General features: G+C 37.2%; 1 long non-coding RNA gene across 1 annotated transcript in view; it reads left to right on the top strand.

Moving 5' to 3' along the window:
* Positions 1–18,098, top strand: part of LOC120586201 (uncharacterized) — a 107,651-nt gene that overhangs the window by 4,913 nt on the left and 84,640 nt on the right. The window contains exon 2 of the long non-coding RNA XR_005648634.1: positions 2,856–2,967. This is a non-coding gene — a long non-coding RNA (uncharacterized LOC120586201). The remainder of the gene's footprint in view (positions 1–2,855; positions 2,968–18,098) is intronic.

Raw genomic sequence — 18,098 nt, 5'->3', positions numbered from 1 at the left:
TTCCTTCCTTCCTTCCTTCCTTCCTTCCTTCTTCCACATTTTTCCCCCCTTTCTTCACATTCTCTCTTCTTGGGTACATGAGCCAATGCCAAGTATGTAAGTTAAGACCAGGTCTGAGGAATCACTTTTAGAGACGTTTTAAGAATGATCCCATCTACTTTTTCTAATGGCTTGAGAAGTACTACATTCGAGTCCTACACATATCTCTGCCCTTGGGGCAAGGGTTTCATGTGCACCTGTGCAAAGGAAGTGTCTATCTACCTTTCTCTGTGGCAACGTTGGGTCTCCAGAAAACTCTCTCTTCCTCACGAGTTAGCTGGAGCTTGACATTTTTTATTAGAAAATACCACCTTTCATCCCTCAGTGAGACAGGCATACAGTGCCAATTCTTTTAGTAATGGGAAAACAATAACTTAAATATTGCAGTTTTCAACAGAAAACAGGCATAGGATGCCTAGATGGGTAAGAGATTCTACACAGGCAGAGAGCTGAGAATGTCACTCCCTCCTCAAACATCACCAAAACAACAACAAAGGCAAAACACTGCTGTTAGGATTTAGTTAAGGGATACCTTGTCAGATATGCTTAAGAAGGCAAGTACAGATTTCTGCAATTTTTGGTATCTAGAGAAGTTTGTGACAGTTCTGTGTCTTTTCAAAAAATTACATTTTCCAAAACAAAACCATTGTGTGAGAGATGACATTGTTTTACATTTTAGTAGTTTCTTTCAAATCTAGTTTAATAGAAAACAGCTGGATTTTCATATGTGTGTCTGCATTCAATCTGTTGTGACGTGTTGCTTTGATTGAAGTACGTGAAGAAAAGCTAGCTTTATATATATATAAAGTCGAAAAGGGTATTTTAATATTTTAAATACTTAATAATCTATTCAGATAATTACAGATATTCTTCTTTGAAACAATGCTGAGACTCAACAAGCAGTAGTTGAGTCTCAAATGCAAATCTTTCAAAGTGAGTTGCAGTGTGGAATCTGAAACCGTTATCAGTGAACTTTTGGGAGACGTTGCATTAGAATCCATTGCTGGACATTCTCCTTTGAGAGGGTCTTTCATGCGTGCATAATTCTGTAATATCATACATCAGTCATTTCGAAAGTATGGTTCGCCGAGTTATCAAGGTCTTCCAAATGGTGACACACTTCATTACATAATATCAAAAAATCGCATTAGTTAATATCATTAAGTCTTCAAGTACTGGGAAGCTGTCAAGCTCACAGTGATAAATTTTCTCAATTTCTAATTTCTCTGGAAAACGCAAATTTTATCATTGGCAACAAATGCTGTCGGTTGTTGTCCTTGACAGGACAGGCTTACTTCATTCATCTCTAAGATAATATCTGCTAAATACCCAAATCTAGAATAGCTATAGTTTTTTTTTTCTTTCAAGTTAAACTGATATTCTCTGGAAAAAAAAAAAAGAGCAGCTGGTTTAGCTTGCAAGTCAAACAATCACATGTGTGTTTTTCCTCTTACAGCCATTATACTTGCGTGAGGAAAGGAGTTTATGTGAACTTCCCATTTTATCACACGGTATAAAAGATTTATACTCAAGGTTTACGAGTTCATGAAATTAACAAATTTTACTGCTTCTTTTAAAGATGTTCTTAGGTGAAAGCAGCTGTTTTGATTTCTCCTCATGCATGCATGTTTGCAAAGAATAAGATGATTTCTAACACAGTGTGAACCCTGTCTTGATTTATACTAAAGTGTCAGCAGTTTTACCCACTGCGGCTTGCATCGGCACAAATATCGACACAGTGAAAAAGGCAAATAACTATTCTTATGAGGCTACTATTATTACAAAGATAGTTTTGACCTTGTAGTCTCAGCTCCGAAAGGGTCTTAGGTCTCCCCAGGGGAATGTGGACCTTACCTTGAGAATCACTGTGTTTAAGGCTATGTGTCAGTGCAGTTTTAATTCTGCTGGCATACTTTCTGCTAGGTTTCAGGGAGAATACTAAATTGTCTGAAACCTAGTCTTGGGGAGCGAAAAATCCAGTGGAGAAGACAGACATATACACAACTAGGTAAAAACCACACTAAACATTGGCTACTGTGGATGCTGAGGAGGGAGTAATTCTTTTGACTTGGGGAGATAGGGAAGTTTTCTCAAAAAGATCATTTGTCTTGGACCTTCGACGTTCTAAGGACGTATGTAAGTATCTGAACCCTTAGGGAATGGCAAGGAGCCTGTGTCGGCTGGATGATAGGGTACCTCAGAGTAGGTTGTCCCATGAAACTGGAAAGATAGGTGGGGGCTGGTTTGAGGGGACCTTGAAGGCTTTGGGAATATGTAGCTTTTTTTTATGTTGCACTGAGCAGACACATTAATTTAACCTAAAAAAGCGTTTCACAAAGCATGGTCCCCAAGCCAGCAGCATCAACATCACCTAGAAATGTGTTAGAAATGCAGATTCTCAGGCCCCACCAAGAGCTAGGAGGGTGGAGCCCAACAATCTGAGTCTCAGTGAGTTCTTCTTAAGAATCTGATGCCTGCTGAAGTTCAAGAACAACTGGCCTAGAACCTAGAATGTGTTTATTTAAAAAGAAGTCTGAATTGCCTTGGAGATGGGTCTATTTCTGGGCCCTACCTTAGAGCTACAGAGCTACAAAATTGGCACCTCCGAAATGCAGCCCCGGATGTTTACAAGCTAGCTGGGCAATTCTGATTACAGAATGAGCATCACTGACCTAGCAGAGACGAGGTTGGAGGAAAACTTCCTAAGTTTCACCAAATACTATATTTTGGTAGAAGGAATTTTGAAAGAAAATATAAACTTACATTTTACCTAACTTCCATTGCAAGTCACGATCTATTTATTTGCATTCTTACAGGGATGAAAGTGAACTATGAATTCCTGTAGATTCACCAAGTAGATCCATCATTCTTCTCAGAAGCCTCTTCGTGTACTAAGGATCTTTACAGCTTGTGGTATGGAGTTGGAAGGTGAGAGCAAAGTATGTGACTATATACACAAATAATTGCAAAGCACAATAAGATTTTTCTACCAGAAGAGAATATCAGAATGAAGGCACATGTTATAATTATCTAAGGAAAATTTTATGTCCTGGTAACTACTTAGAGCATCTGCATCTAGTTTTGTTTTTCTCCAAATTAAGCATATGTTAAGAAACACCCACAGCTTCATTTCCTTAAGGAATTACTCTAATCAGATGTGTTATTTTCTCAATCTCTTCAGTAAACTTCAGTTAAATGTAATGTAGCTGGATGTTAAGTGGACAGTAATTTGCCAGGCTCTGAAAAATTAAAGAATATCCCACGTAGTTCTGTGGGAGGTAAGGGAAAATGCATTGAAGGGATTTAGTTTACGTGTATGAGCCTAGAAACTGAACACTAATCTAGGGTATTTGACCAGCAACTGTATACAAATGGGACAGGATGGGAGAGTGGGTAAAACCAGAAGGGCAGAGTTTAAGGAGGAAAGGATATTTGAATTTTGCAGTTTTTTTTTAACCTTTCTTCTTCCAAAAGGAAAATAAAAGCCATTTAATATGCTTTTATATATAAACCTTACAAACAAAATAGGAATAGAAAAGATTAGTTATTCCGCAGTACTTGGCTAGTGTCTTTAGTTTGAAAGTGACTGGACTTTCGTTCTCTGTGTTTTGTGAAGTGTTTCATGGTAAATGCTACCATAAAATCAGAAAGAAGGCAGTAGTGCATATTTAATTCTGAGTCTTTCTCCCTGCTCTGTGTGCCGGAGACCATCTAAATAAAAAGGGTTTTGTGATTAGATAACCTTAAAAGTCACTCATTCTTCATATGGAGGTAAGTTTCATAGCCAGACAGTTTTTTAAAAGTTCCAGCAAACAATTTAATTTAAGCTTTCAATTTAGGCCTCCCATAACGTAGAGAAAAGGGAGGATGATGGTAGAGGAGAAGGGTTCACAGAGCGTACCTCAAGGCACTTCAACCAGTACCTATGCTTCTTGCAAACATTCTCTTGTCCCATTTGCCTTGAGACATTGATTTCTGAGGTGCTTGACAGAAAATGAAACCCAGTGCTTTAACGGATTCACAGATGTTGCAAACACCTGCAGAAGGTCCGAGTTGGCCCCAAAGCAGGTGATCGCTGCCTAAACACATTAAAAGTGGTTGAAGGGCAGAGATGGGTTAGAAAGCATAGTTCTTGGCCTTTAAATGAAAAAGTCTGTGCATCATAGTTTAGGGACACACTCTTTTGGGGAATCATTTGGAAAGAACTTGCCTGTGCATTAATCGAGTAAAGCAAGTTCCAGCCCACTGGGACTCTGGGTCTTCTCTGCTTTAGAACTGTCCATGTTGGTAAGATTGGGCATGCTCCTCAAGTGAGAAGAAAGGGAGGTCGTTTCTGCTGAGAAGCAGGTGCAACCTCCTGATGTTCGCTACCCATCTGGAAGGAGCAGTTTCGGTAAGCATGTGTCCAATGTTTCTAGCCCAAACCTGCGGTGCTCATCCTGTAGCATCCCCTTAATCTATTATGTCATTATGAATGCCCTCTTTCAATTAAGCTAAATTTTATTGTGAATCTTCCGTATGCAAAGCACCATGTGCGCTGAACTCAGTGGAAATCTCTAAGTAAAAGAACTCTGGCTTCCATCCTTCAATAATCTCCAATTTAGAAAAAAAAACAAACAAGTAAGTAAGCAATTTTAATACAAAGCAGATCACGATAGGTGCTACAATGGAGACAAAGAAACAATATCCCACAAAGTGTGTAAATACATGCATGAAGTGCACGTACACGCTCATGCACGTGTACACTGAGAGGACCGTACATGTTTAAAGCAAGACTTGTTAGTGCACATTATCTATCTTCGGTACTTTTGTTACAGTTTAATCGAAGGACAGGGAAGCACATTCCTCTAGTGAATACTTGTTTTTTTAAATTTTTTTAAAAATAGATTAAAGTATATTCAGGAGATTTATTTATTTTTCAACACTAGGGAAATACCGACAATAACAACACTAGAGAAATACCATTTAAAACCTTGGACAAATTTTATCACAAATCTTATAATCTTTTAGAAATACTGTTCCCCAAATCCAGATCTGAACATGCCCTGTCAATGCAGAGGAGATAGATGCATAATATGAATGGAATTAATGAACATGAGCCATTCATTGAAACATGAAGTACAGGTGGAATCTAAGGAGCTCAGCCTGAAGGTGGGGGCCCAGTCCACAGGAGAGGTGTTTGGGGCAGTTTTTCAGATCCTGTGGAGTGCGCCAGAAGAGATCCTCTAAGACAGACATTCTCAATAGCAACGTCTTCACCAAACACTCACAGAGGGCCTTCCATTATTGTGTGTATTACGTTGAGACAACAAAGGCAGCAAGACGCAGATGACACTTGCCTTCCAGGTCCTCCCAATATGTTGAAAAAAACAGATCAACATATGCCAAAGGACAGATGAATGATGTAGATAAGAAAAGCCCCAGGGGTCTAGAGGTGGGAGAGTTTTTCAAGATCCGGGAGGTGGGAGAGCCCAATGCTGGGAAAAGGCTCCTAGGAGATGGGGTTGAGTTGGGCCTTCAGGGCCAGGTAGGATGAGACAAGCAGAGAGCAGGCCTGCATTCCACGTGGAGAATGCCTCTCTATACACCCACGTTTACACCATATTTTGCATAGGGCGTCCTCCTCCCTATGTGGTGATTTGGCCGGAGAAGCAATATCCCCTGGGGAAATAAGGCAGCAATTCTGAAAGCTTTCTGGGGAGATCCAATTAATGAATGAGGAGAAAGTCACCTGCAAGATAATTTCCCATGGGGACTGATGGTAATTTCTTTTTTTTTTTTGACAATAGCACAGATAAGAGTTTATGAGACATTTGAGGTATAGTGTACCTATTACTTTATTCCTCTCCTTTCCACTGATCGGAGTCATGCTCACCTTTTGAATCCTCACTCAGCAATACATTAGTGTCTATGACAGTATGTCGTTGCATGCACCCCAGAGACATGGGATGATGCGGTGAACTGGGATTCTGGGCGTCCATTGGCTGTAATATCATTAGATACTTATTAACTTTAATATTCTTGAAGAGTGTAATAAAAGAATATCACAAAATAAGCCCATCAAGACCTACCCATCTAGGAAGTCTACACTACTCCCGCCTCTGTCATAAGCTAACTGTGCGACATTGGGTCTAATTTAATCTGTGCCTTATTTTCCTCCTTCATAAAATTAGGGAACTGGACTAGATGACCTCAAAAGTCCCTTTTTCTATAATCTTGTGAGTTTATAAATTCACACAGAATTTTTTTTTCTTTTATAGCCTTTATTTTTCATGATTATTAAAGAAATTTTTTTCAATAAAGCAACTTCCCAATATTAAATTTTAGTTCACTTAATTTTACCATAAAATCTGATCATCACTTTTCAGAGAGGCTATAATGAAAATAAAATGAACTCCAGGAGACTGTTGCTCTGTGGAATATATAGGGATTAAATAAGGGAACACACATTAAATGCTTAGTGCGGTCTCAAGTTCTCCACAAATGGAAACAATTTTTTAAAGATTTTTATTAAAATATATCTAACATACAATATTATATTAGTTTCAACATTTATCTACCTAAAGAAGTGATGACTACGATAAGTCTAGCAACCATCCAACACCATACAACACTGTCACGATAGTATTGACTATATTCTCTATGCTGTACGTGACATCCCCATGACCTATTTGTTTTCTACCTAGAAACTTGAACCTCTTATTCCCCTTCACCTTTCCCCCACATTTAAAAAAAATTTCAAATACAATTGACATTTAATATGATTTTATATTAGTTTCAGGTGTCCAGCATAGTGGTTGCACATTTATACATCTACAAACTGATCCCCTGACTGGTCTGGTGCCCACCTGGCACAGTCCATAGTTATTACCATATTATTGGCCGTATTCCCTATGCTGTACTTCACATCCTCATGACTATTTTATGACTGCCAATTTGTCATTCTTAATCCCTTCACCTTTTTTACCTCCCCCATCCCCCACGTCTCTTCAATTTGGCAACCATCAGCTGCATCTATCAATTTGGCAACCATCAGCTGAGTCTGGAAACAATTTTTATTGTTAGTATAATAATCATTTTTTTTTTCATTCAATAAATGTTAGTGCATATACTGGCTAATGGGGATATGTTGAACAAGACAGAGAAGAATTGCTGAGCCACAGCAATTCCCGAGTTGACCCAGGTGGTTTTAGAACTTGATGGGCAAATGTTCATGACCCAAAGCGTCCTCTTCCCTTTGGTCCTACCTGTATGGACTAGGGAACAGCTTCACAGGTTGAGTGGGTCTGGGGTGCTGCGTCAAGGGAAATAACACTCTCTTGCTTTGATTTGCCTGAGAATCATATGGACGGTTGTTCATGTTTCTTGCTCAACAAAGTTTATTCCGGGTTTTTGGTCTTTGGTCTTTGGTCTTCTCTGCTGTTCAGAGTGCTGGGCACTGGGTTTACCTAAGGGAATGTGAGTACCTTCCCATCAAATCATTTGTGTTTTTTATTCCTTTTAAGAACTAAAAAATTATAATGAAGCATAGCAAATATTGCTGGGAAGTTCCATGAGTTCATTCTGGTTAATCCTGGATGCAAACTATACACAAAATAAAGTGATTCCCCTCTTGCCCACGTTTAGAAAAACTTTAATTTAGTCATGTCAAGAACTGAAAACTTTACAGTGAGAAATTATTAATTCTCTCATGACAGTTGACTAGGTAAGCCTGGATCTACTCTTTTGTTTAGTTTTTTATCTGGGTTTTTGAAAGTGCAAAATAGCAAATTTAACTTTTCTTCCCTGGTGAGATAATCATAACAAATTTTCCTAGCCTTTAAAATATATTGACTAACGCATAAGAAAACACTAGGTTTTCAACTTCCCTTCGGTCAACACATGCATGTATTTGCTACATATAATGGAATTCAGTTCCTAAAAGTAACCTAATCCAGTTAGGAGGTCTAAGACTGCCAATGCACAGATGAGCTCCAAACCAAAGCTGATCTGGGATTTTCTTTTACTCTTATTTTTCTTCTACTCTTTTTTGTCATAAATTAAGCAGGAATGGGAAGTTGGCAAGTGGAAAGAAGACTTTTTTCCCACCTTTGCTGCAAATAATGCCAATGCAAGATAAGAAAGTTGGCATCTGTGATGACATTGAGTGATTTAATTAACAAGAAAGAACAGAAAGTTTTCCTGTTATTATACAGTTGTGCATTTTCAATACCTTTCCTCCAAAAGAACAGATGTAATGGGTTATGTTATGACCATTTTAGAAAGAGTATAAAAGTGAGATTTTTATTAATAGCATGTTTTGGCTAGAATTGAAATGTATGCACACTCTCACAAAGCTGTCTAACGCACCACACATTCTGCCACAGTTGAGCCAAACAATCCTTTTTTCATTTACCAAGCTCAGCCCTTCCCTTCAACTTGACTATTAACTAATTCTGCTGCTTGCTGGACTTACTTGCTCCCTCCTGTAAATGGGTCTTATGAATTATCATTTTCTTGGGTGAATGATAGGAAAATAGTTGGAAAGAAATAGAGACAAAGGTTCTTGAATCTCGGCAAATTTCTACTTCTTTGCATGCCCACTTCACTACCTATTTTGTCATTGATTATCATTTACTGGATTTATAGTTTGCAATAAGCTGTGGGGAACACAAAATGAATCAAGGAAAAATATATAACTAATAAATGTAACATAATATATTATTTCAATCAAGCATTTATTTACAAACATCTATTACATTCTTATTATAAGCTATTTTCTGTGCTAGGTTCCGGCAATACAAAGATTAAAGACATAGTCCCAACTCTCATAACAAACATTAAAAGTAATACAGATAAAGTGCTTTGGAATCCTAGTTAGAAGAAAGAATGTGAAAAGAAAAGACAATTTTTTTTTTTTTTTAAGATAGACTGCATGCTGGTAAGGGAAATGAAATTATAAAGGTCGTTAAGACAAAAATTATGTCCAAGGCCACTGATATTGAAAATAAAAGCAAAAGCAAGAGCCATCATTTTTATTTAAAAAAAATAATTTTGGTTATATTTGTTCTTCAATAGAAGATAGAATTATTATTTTTTTTTAAATTATTAACTGTAAAGTAGCTATGGGTAATAGTTTCCAGATGTGCCATGAATTAAGTAAACAACAGACATAACAAGTGGATATGAGAAGGCAACAAATGTATGCGTAAGTCTTAACAAATCTCCTTCAAATGAGACAAATATTAAATAAATTTTCATCATGGCAACAAATAAGGGGATTTAGCGGTGGGAGAAAAAACTGAATTGCAGATAATTAACCCAAATAGACATCTTTCTTTTAAAAACAATTATACAATTGTTAAATGATTAAATTGGTTTTGAATTTAAGAAAGCCAAGACACACACTCAGATAATTCTTGTGGCAATAGATTCTTGAAACTCTCTCCCAAGTTCCCCATCACACTGCCCTGCCTGGAAGAGCCAGTTCCATTGGATCTTACCATAAACCTTCCTACTTGATACTAGGAAAAAAACCGTAATTCTAACAAGGTATACTGAGAAGGAAAAAAACCTAATTAAAATAGATAATTACTTTCTCGTATAAATATAGTTTTATTTCAGACCATTCAGAGATTTACAACGGCCGTCCAATGTGCCTGGTCTTGTCCAATAGCCTGCATAAAATGCCTCTGTAAATCAATTTTCCTATCCAAATAGGAAACTGTGAGATTCAGCAGACCTCATGGCTTTTGGCCTCTCACTGTGTTGACGATAGATTCATTGGCATCAGCAATGGGAAAAGCTAATCAAATCTTTATCTAACTCTCAGGCCAGAATGGAATTACCATTTTTGATTACAGAATTGTTAAGTGCGTTATCACTTCTTTGCACCAGAGAAATCATATTTCAACTGCTAATTTTGCCCTAAATCCACAACTCAAAATCTCCATCTTTCTCAAGGGTAGGAGTTATATTCTCAGAAGTATGCTCGTGGGCTCTATTGTTCCTAATGTCTGTTCTCTCTTTATTTATCTTGATGAGGAAGAAGTGGTTCAAGTGTCTGCAGGAATTCGGAATAACCCGGAGTGAAGGAAAGACAATGAACAAATTGATGTCTGGGACCCTGGAATTGTACTTTAATTTTGAAAAATAAATGTAACAATATCCCATCAAAATTGGTTTGCATCTTCCAGACTTACTGGGATTGGAATGTTAAGCGCACAGAAGATAGTATTTTTACCTGCCATGCAACCAGGATATTTTGGCCATTAAAACATCTATGGTTTATATTTGGAAGATGTTAATTGACTCTTCAAGGTACATTGGTATCTCCAGTGAAATGAATTTAAAATGGAAAGTAAGAAAGATAATACTTTTGTCAATATCTAATCTTTTAAAAGAAATTTAGGCCTAATATGGACCCCCACGCACTTTCTATTGTGATATTTTTCCTATTAAGGTGATGGTTCTAAGTGTGTTCCAGAGAACTCTTAAGGAAGCTAACCATTTTAGTAGTGAGGTAGTTATTCTAATACACCTCACAGCAGATGTTACTAATGAAATCTGGATTTTAAAAAACAGAAACAGAGAACATTATATACCTATATAAAATAAAAGACTCCATTATATTATACTATTAACATCAGTTTCCTCTTGTGAGTTAAAAATATTTTTAGACTTGCAGAATAAATCTATAGTTTAAAACTTGATTCACCAGAAACCAACTAATTAAGACTTTAAATCAATTGTTTTTCTCTGTAGACTACTATTATAACAAAGAGGCAAATCATAAAAACACTGAATTCTAGGATTTGTTTACTTATATATTTATTCATATTACATATGTATTTATATATTTACAAAATAGATTGGTTCATGCCCAATCTTTCTTCTTCTCCTAATTTTCTTCTTCTCTTCCTCTTCTGAGCTCATAAATATGTACTGAACACCAGCTGTCTCCCAACCCCATGCTACATGCCAGCAATATAATAGTGAATAACATAGGCCAAGTTTCAGGCCTGATGGAGGTTACAGTCTGCTGGGAGTATAAACAAGCAAGAAAGGAATTCCCATACAGTCTGGGAACAACAAAGGAGAGAAATCTTACTCATATTTGGAGGTTAGGGCAGTGACATCTAAGCTGAGATCTGAGAGATGAGAAACAGTTCCAGCCAGGTTGGGCAGGAGAGTCTTCCATGTGGAGGGCACACAATGTGAATACAATCTTTGGAAAGAATACAATCTTTGAGTAATCGCAAAAAATTAGATATAGTTGAAAGGCCAATCTGGAGAGGTAGCAGGGGAAAGGCAAGAACGGAGACAAGAAGACTGACCTATTAGAAGGCTATTAACAGTTATCTGACTTAGAGATGATACGACCTTGAACGGCATTCTCGTCAGCATTCTCATCTTGAGGCCTCTTTTCATCTGTAGAGATTTTTGACTATGATTCCCTGTATTATCTTCTAAAGTGTATCATAGGGGGAGCTGCTTTGCAGAACTGTCCAAATGCCCAGGAGCACACAGAGCCCTGGCTCCATTAGTGACTGGCTCAAGCCACCCAAAAAGTGTGTTGACCCTTTTTTCACTGAGTTTGTTCCTGGGTTCCACAGAATTGTCGACAGTTCTGGAAAGAATCAAACTATTTATATGTAGGTTGCTTTAAAGGCTGCCACTTCCCCTGCATACAACCATGTCAGTTACAGTCACGTAACAGGGTTCAAACTGGGGAGAGAAGGTAGGATCATATCTACCTCCAATCCAGGTAGACCTGAGCATGCCTTTTTAGAATTTCTCTCTCATCGTCTGCTGACCTTCAGTACAAAGTGGTAGACTTTTCATTTTAAATTAGACATTGATTTGCTTTAGAAAAATCTACTGGCAGATATGTATGTGTGCGATTGTGAGTCTCTGTGTTTAAGAAGGTATAGGATGGGAACAACACTTGCTAACTATAAAACCTGGCAAGTTTATATAGAATAGTAAATAAGCTACCCACCTTTATTTCTTGAAAAACATACGGTCTTTTTGAGGACCCTCAAAACTCTTGAAAGGAAGTAAAGGGCCCATTAGAAACACACCTGTTATCAACCAAGACAGAGAGCAGCCATCTACATTCCATAAAATTTCCAGACAAATACCAGATGAAGTCTACAATGAATTTCTTCGGACTTTTGTCCAAACCAGAGTTTGGAAATTCATTTTGAAGAAAATGGCTTTAAAGTAATGTGAATACTATGGCAAAGCTACACAATTCAGGTTGGTAAAACAACTATTCAGAAAGATACACAGTTAAATAAACTGAAAGTAAAAATGTGATGAAATGCTTTGAGGATAACTAAAAACAAGGAAGAAAAAAAACAGAAAAATTCGTTATGCCATAAAATGGTCTCAAAACTAAGATTCTGCTTGCATAATAGTGAACAACATCAACACTTAAATTGCTTTCCCTGTCAAATTCCTGTCTAAGGAATAAAGAAGTACACACATACAACAATGTTCTGAGGTTTCATGAGTATGTGTTTAACCTTGCAAAGAGCCCAGGTGAAAGACATTCTACATAAAAAAAAAAAAAGCACTTTTATTGTTTCATCTGATCATGGCTAAAACCCACAAATTAAGCATCTTTCCACATGAAGGAACTTGAACATAGAAGAAAAGGAAACGAGTGCTTAACTTACACATCCTAAATTTTCCTCTTTCAGATTTCTTGATGGCTATAATTTTTTCTTTTACAAATTCCTGAATTCAAAACAATTAAACACTATTCTCTCCTGATTAAACCCGTTTGTTCTAAAATCACGAGACAGATTCGACTCTTTCCTTGCCTTCTGCATGATGCAACAGCACACTCCTTTGGAGCAGTGGAGGGAATGCATTGTGTTGCCCAGACCATTCTTGGGCACGTCCAAGGCACTCAGATTTCAATGGAATACAAAACAGAAGAGTTCAGGACATCTCAGTGTAGACCAAGAGTGTAAGTGTTATAATGACCAAAATCTCAAGCCTTTTAATTTGTAATCTGACCAACTGTGAGATTCTAATGCGAAATCAAAGATGGAACTGTTCCCTACCTGCTACTTGGACACAGAGTGATATATCAGGAATAACCTTGACTGCTATTGGGCCATACTAATAATGTTCTTCCAGGGCAGGAATGTGTGCTGGCTGGTTCTGAACAAGAAGGGACTTCTTCTAAGGAGAATTTACACAGAGGAGTGGAAAATCCAAAGAGAATATGCCACCCAAAGAGAACATGCCACCAAAGTGAGTCCGGGTAGAAAACATTTAGGGTAGAGAGAGGCAGAGAGCTACAGTGTCACATGAAGGTTTCCATTAACTAGGAGAGGCAGCAGCCAACCATTTCCAGAATGAATTGGAGGAAATATTATTGAATGTCACCTGTAACTGAAAAAAATAAAAACCTTTCACAGAAATTATTGATGACTAGTCTTCAACAAAGTTGAAGTACCATGGGTGATTTTAAGGTTTCTGAAGCAAGAAGCACATGACCCTGCAAGATGGCATGGGGGGCCTAGGAGAGAGCTGAAAATCACCAGAAGACAGATTCTTCTCTTTGACACAGAGGATAAGAGGTATCAATGAATTCTTAGGGGGAAAGGAAAGTAAACTGTTGTAAAACACCTTGAAACTTTATAAATTATTATTTATAAGTATAGATGTCCACAGAGAGTATGGTCCAGGCATTCTCACAAATTTGTTAAGAGCCTATTTAAATGCCAGGACACATGAACTGGGTAGTGCCTACCCGATTATTCAAAGGAGATTATGGTGACCAGCAGGCACAAAACCCACTTACGAAATTCTGTGTTAGGGAGGTATGCTGTGACTGAAAGGGCTACATGTTTCAGAAAAGTTCCTCTTCTCTTTTCTCTTCTGTAAAATAAATATGGAAAATAGTCCTCACTTGGTATCACTATTGCAAAGACAAATGAGAAAATGCACATAAAGCCTAGGAAACAGTGAGCGCCCAATTAACGTTTGTTATGATTATTTAACATCTCCCCTCACACATGTGTGTCTGTGTGTACTTCTACACATAGGCACACACGCTATAACCCAGTTTTTCAAAAAACAAGAGTCTTGGAAAAAATAGGAGTTAGAGTGAAAACAGTATGGAATTGATTTTGAAAAAAGAAGGGATAATTTTTCTTCTCCCAACATACAACAGATTGTTTTACCTTATTTCAATGATCCTTAAAGATAAGTATAAAGATAACAAACAGGCTGCGTAATTTTTTTCAATTTTGAAATAAAAAGCTCCTACCTTTGAATGGTCTCTGATTAATATGTAAAAACAGCACTTTTTATTCCCTTAATCTGTGTTTTTCATTTACAGTGTTTCAATCTGATGCCAAACTAACAACATAAAAGAATTAGTAAACACTCCTGTAAAAGAATTCAGCTCTAAGATTTACATTCTGGTTATGTTAGAAATAATAAAACATTATCCAGAGCATGTTACTCACATCACACATGACTTTTAAAAAGGCTATTTCCATTTTATAGTAATAAAATTTGGTAGCAGTTTGAGTTGGAATTAGGACGGAAATGCCCCCTGGTTTTTTACCTATGCTGCTGCCTGCTGGTTAATCTTTTCTTTGCTCCTATAATAATTGAGTATGATTCAATCTTACATTATCGGTTTTCAGTGAGATTACGTCTGTATTTTCTAATGATTCCTCTTCTCTGTCTCCTGCCAAATATAAAGTCAGGTTACATTAGAAATTTGGAAACAATTACAGTCTATATGCTCCCCACTGAAGTGGTTGGGAAAAGGGTTAGGGTGGCTATTTTGTCCTAACAAATGGTTTCTCTTATTCATTTCCTTTAACAAGAATTGCTCAGCGGTAGCTTAGGGCATACTAAGTTAATGGCGGCAGGACTATTCCTGATAGCTAGTATTGCTACCCATCATATTCTACCTGTCTTATACAAACACCTACTGGCAATGCAGAGTTTGAAAAAGTTGCTGACAGCCATTGCCAGGTGTGACTCAGTAAAACAGTCCCAAATTGCTCTTCGTGATCAATGATTTGACATGGGCCTCAGTAAATGGTGAAGCAGTTTGACAGTGCCAGGCAGTTTCATGTATATATAATTGAGTAGCCAATAACCCAACCATTCAACTAGTATTGAACACAACAGAGCATGCTGAGTTCAGAGTCTTTGCCTGGTTTATCAGCTGGGTAAGAAAACTGGCCAGCTTACTTAATTTAAAGGCACAGCAGGTGGCAAAAAGAAGTTTATAGGAACTCAAGAAAACAGGTTCACCAACAGTGATAATTTATTCAGTCTACAATGAACCTGTTTGTTGTTTCTCCCTGTGAGGTTCACGTAGTTTTCGTTCAAGATTCCTACAGAATTTTACAGTGTTTAATTAAGAGTGTTGCATTCCTATGGTGTACATATTCACAGGTGCCAAGGCATAAAGAGAGTTTTGTTCCATTCTAGTGGAACAAAAATTATCGAATTCTTGTGCTATAGGGCTTTGCCTAAGCAAAAGTACATGGAGGTAAATACAATAAGGCGTTGCTTTTAACTTCCAAGGAGAAACCCTTGTCAGCTTCCACTGTTAAAGATATTGTAGGGAAATGTCACAATAAAGCATAACAATAATAATAATAATTTATTTATTTCTCATTAAGATTCAAAATAAATTGTAAAAATCTCAATGCAGTGAATCATTTAAACCCTATAATGTGTCCATAATGGGGTTACTTTTATTATCCTCATTTCATATATGAGGAAACAGACTGGCAAGGTATAGAGAAGGAAAATAAAGTTATATTTGCCTAGCATTAGAGCTTATAAACGTAATCACTATTTATACTGCCTGTAGAGCCCAGAGAAAGTTCTAGAGGACTGTGGAGATGGTACAGGTAACCATTCCAGTATCTTGGATGGAGTCCTGCTACAGAGCCTCGATAATTGTTAACAGTAATTCAGTACCAATATTTTCTCAACATCCAATGGAATCAGCATCCCCTTGATGTTATGGCTGAGAGAATAAAGGTTTATTACTCCTCAGATTTACAAATGCTAGATTTGCACACATAGCTGTTTTTATCAAAAAGGAAAAACAATCAAGAAAAAAGAGTAATGGACTGAGACTTGGGTTTTAGACTTACTTTTTCCATTAATTAACTGTGTGTGTTTGGAGAAGTCAGTTTATCATGTTTAACCTCAGTTTCTATTACATTTGTCTGCAAGACAGGACAAGACTACCCATGATTATATTTTCACTTGGCCACAGAGATAACATGAACATCTACGTCTAAAAAGTCTTTGTAGGAATTTGGGGACATAGGACTTTATCCAGCCTAACCTGTGGAGTTTGTTCAAGTCTGGCCACACTAGACTTCAAATTCTCTAGGACAGGGTCTACACCTGTTTGATTATTTTTTGGAAGTATATAAGAGGCAGTCTTTTTAGCAATATTATTGGATAATGACAGAAATAAATTGTGGGGGTAGATGGGGGTAGAGTAGATTCGAAAAAATAATTTTAGACCTTGGACAACAGGCAGCACATGACAGTAATTCCTGAGCACAGGGAAACAAATGAGATTGACAGAAGTGTCCTTATAAGAACAATGCAATTAAGAAATAGTGGCACATCCTTGAAATACTAAAAGTTTTTTAACCTAGAATTTTGTACTTAGTGAATATATATATATATATATCTCAAAAATTAAGGCCCCCAAAAGAGACATCTTTCAGACACACACACACACACACACACACACACACACACACACACAAAGTGCTGAAAGAGGTAATTAACAATAGACCTGCCCTACAAGATTTCTTAAAGAAATTCTTTAGACAGAAGGAAAAAAATACTGGTATGTCTATGAATAGTGGTATGTCTTTGAGTACTGATGTAAACTGAGTTCCTTTTGAGGTTATTTGTATTTGCTTCTGTCAATCACCGTAGCAGTTGTACTCAACCAGTCAGGTTAGGCTAAATTAGATGAAATAACCCCCCAAATCTCAGTTCTTAACACAACTTAACAAAGGTTTATTTTTTATTCATGCAAAATCTGCTGTAAATTCAGGGAACTCTCCGGAGCAGGTGATTGCCATCTAGGAACACAAGTCTTCCTTGGTCAACATTGCTGAGAAAGAGATTGCTGGAGGGTGTCTCATCAGCTCTGCTTTATTTCTGCTCAGAAGTAACTTGTGTCTCTACTACCCATGATTACCCATGATTACCAATCTGTCAGAATTAGTCATGTAACCCTGCTCAGTTGCAAGGGAGCTGGGAAATGTGAGAAAGCCCTTGATATGGAGTGAACTATTATCTCTGTCACAGTTAAATGCAGCAACATCTGATTCAAATTCTCCACTTGAAATGTTTGGATCATAAATGTAAATCTAAAACAAAATCTATGTGAAAGCCAACTTGGAAAAATGAATTCTTGCAGGAGACTTTTTCTTCATCTGGTACCCAGATTGAGACAAGCACATTCTCATGCAGTCTTCTTTTGCATGTCAGCATTTATTTCTTGTTTAGCCGAGCACTAGGAGTGTCACCTTTTGAGGTTCCAAGTTTATGTGGAGCTCTCCTGTTAGATTTCCTAGAGATCTCCTATCTCTGGTACTCTGTACCATATGTAGGCAACCAAGTCAAAGTGGAAGACCCAAATCTCCGTGATCTGGTAGAAACCCTCAGAGCAAAGCGGATTTTGTATTATCCACTTACCCACTACTAAAAGCACTTGCATTGTGTGTGTGTGGCCGTATGTGCTTATTGTGTGTGTGTGTGTGTAGTAGTAGTAGTGTGGTAGTAGCTTGGAGGATCAGCACATTCCTTACTTTTGTGACAACTCAGCAATGTATTTAAAATGATGCTTTTAATTGTTTCTCAGTATTTTAGTTGTTTCCATCAAGAGGGTCACTCAGGGTATCTAATTTGCATATTAATGGAAAAGGTGTCTACTCTGAAAGTTTAAATTATTTAGTGTGTTCTTAGTCATTTATTATTTAATTTATACCTGTAGTGCCCCATTAGTTAAATTCAGGAAGAATTAGGTATATTAAACTTGAAATAAA

Source organism: Pteropus medius, unplaced genomic scaffold (assembly GCF_902729225.1).
Source record: "Pteropus medius unplaced genomic scaffold, Ma_sr-lr_union100, whole genome shotgun sequence".
Taxonomy (NCBI): domain Eukaryota; kingdom Metazoa; phylum Chordata; class Mammalia; order Chiroptera; family Pteropodidae; genus Pteropus; species Pteropus medius.
The sequence above is the reverse complement of the archived record's forward strand: the minus strand, read 5'-3'. Positions and strand labels throughout refer to the sequence as shown.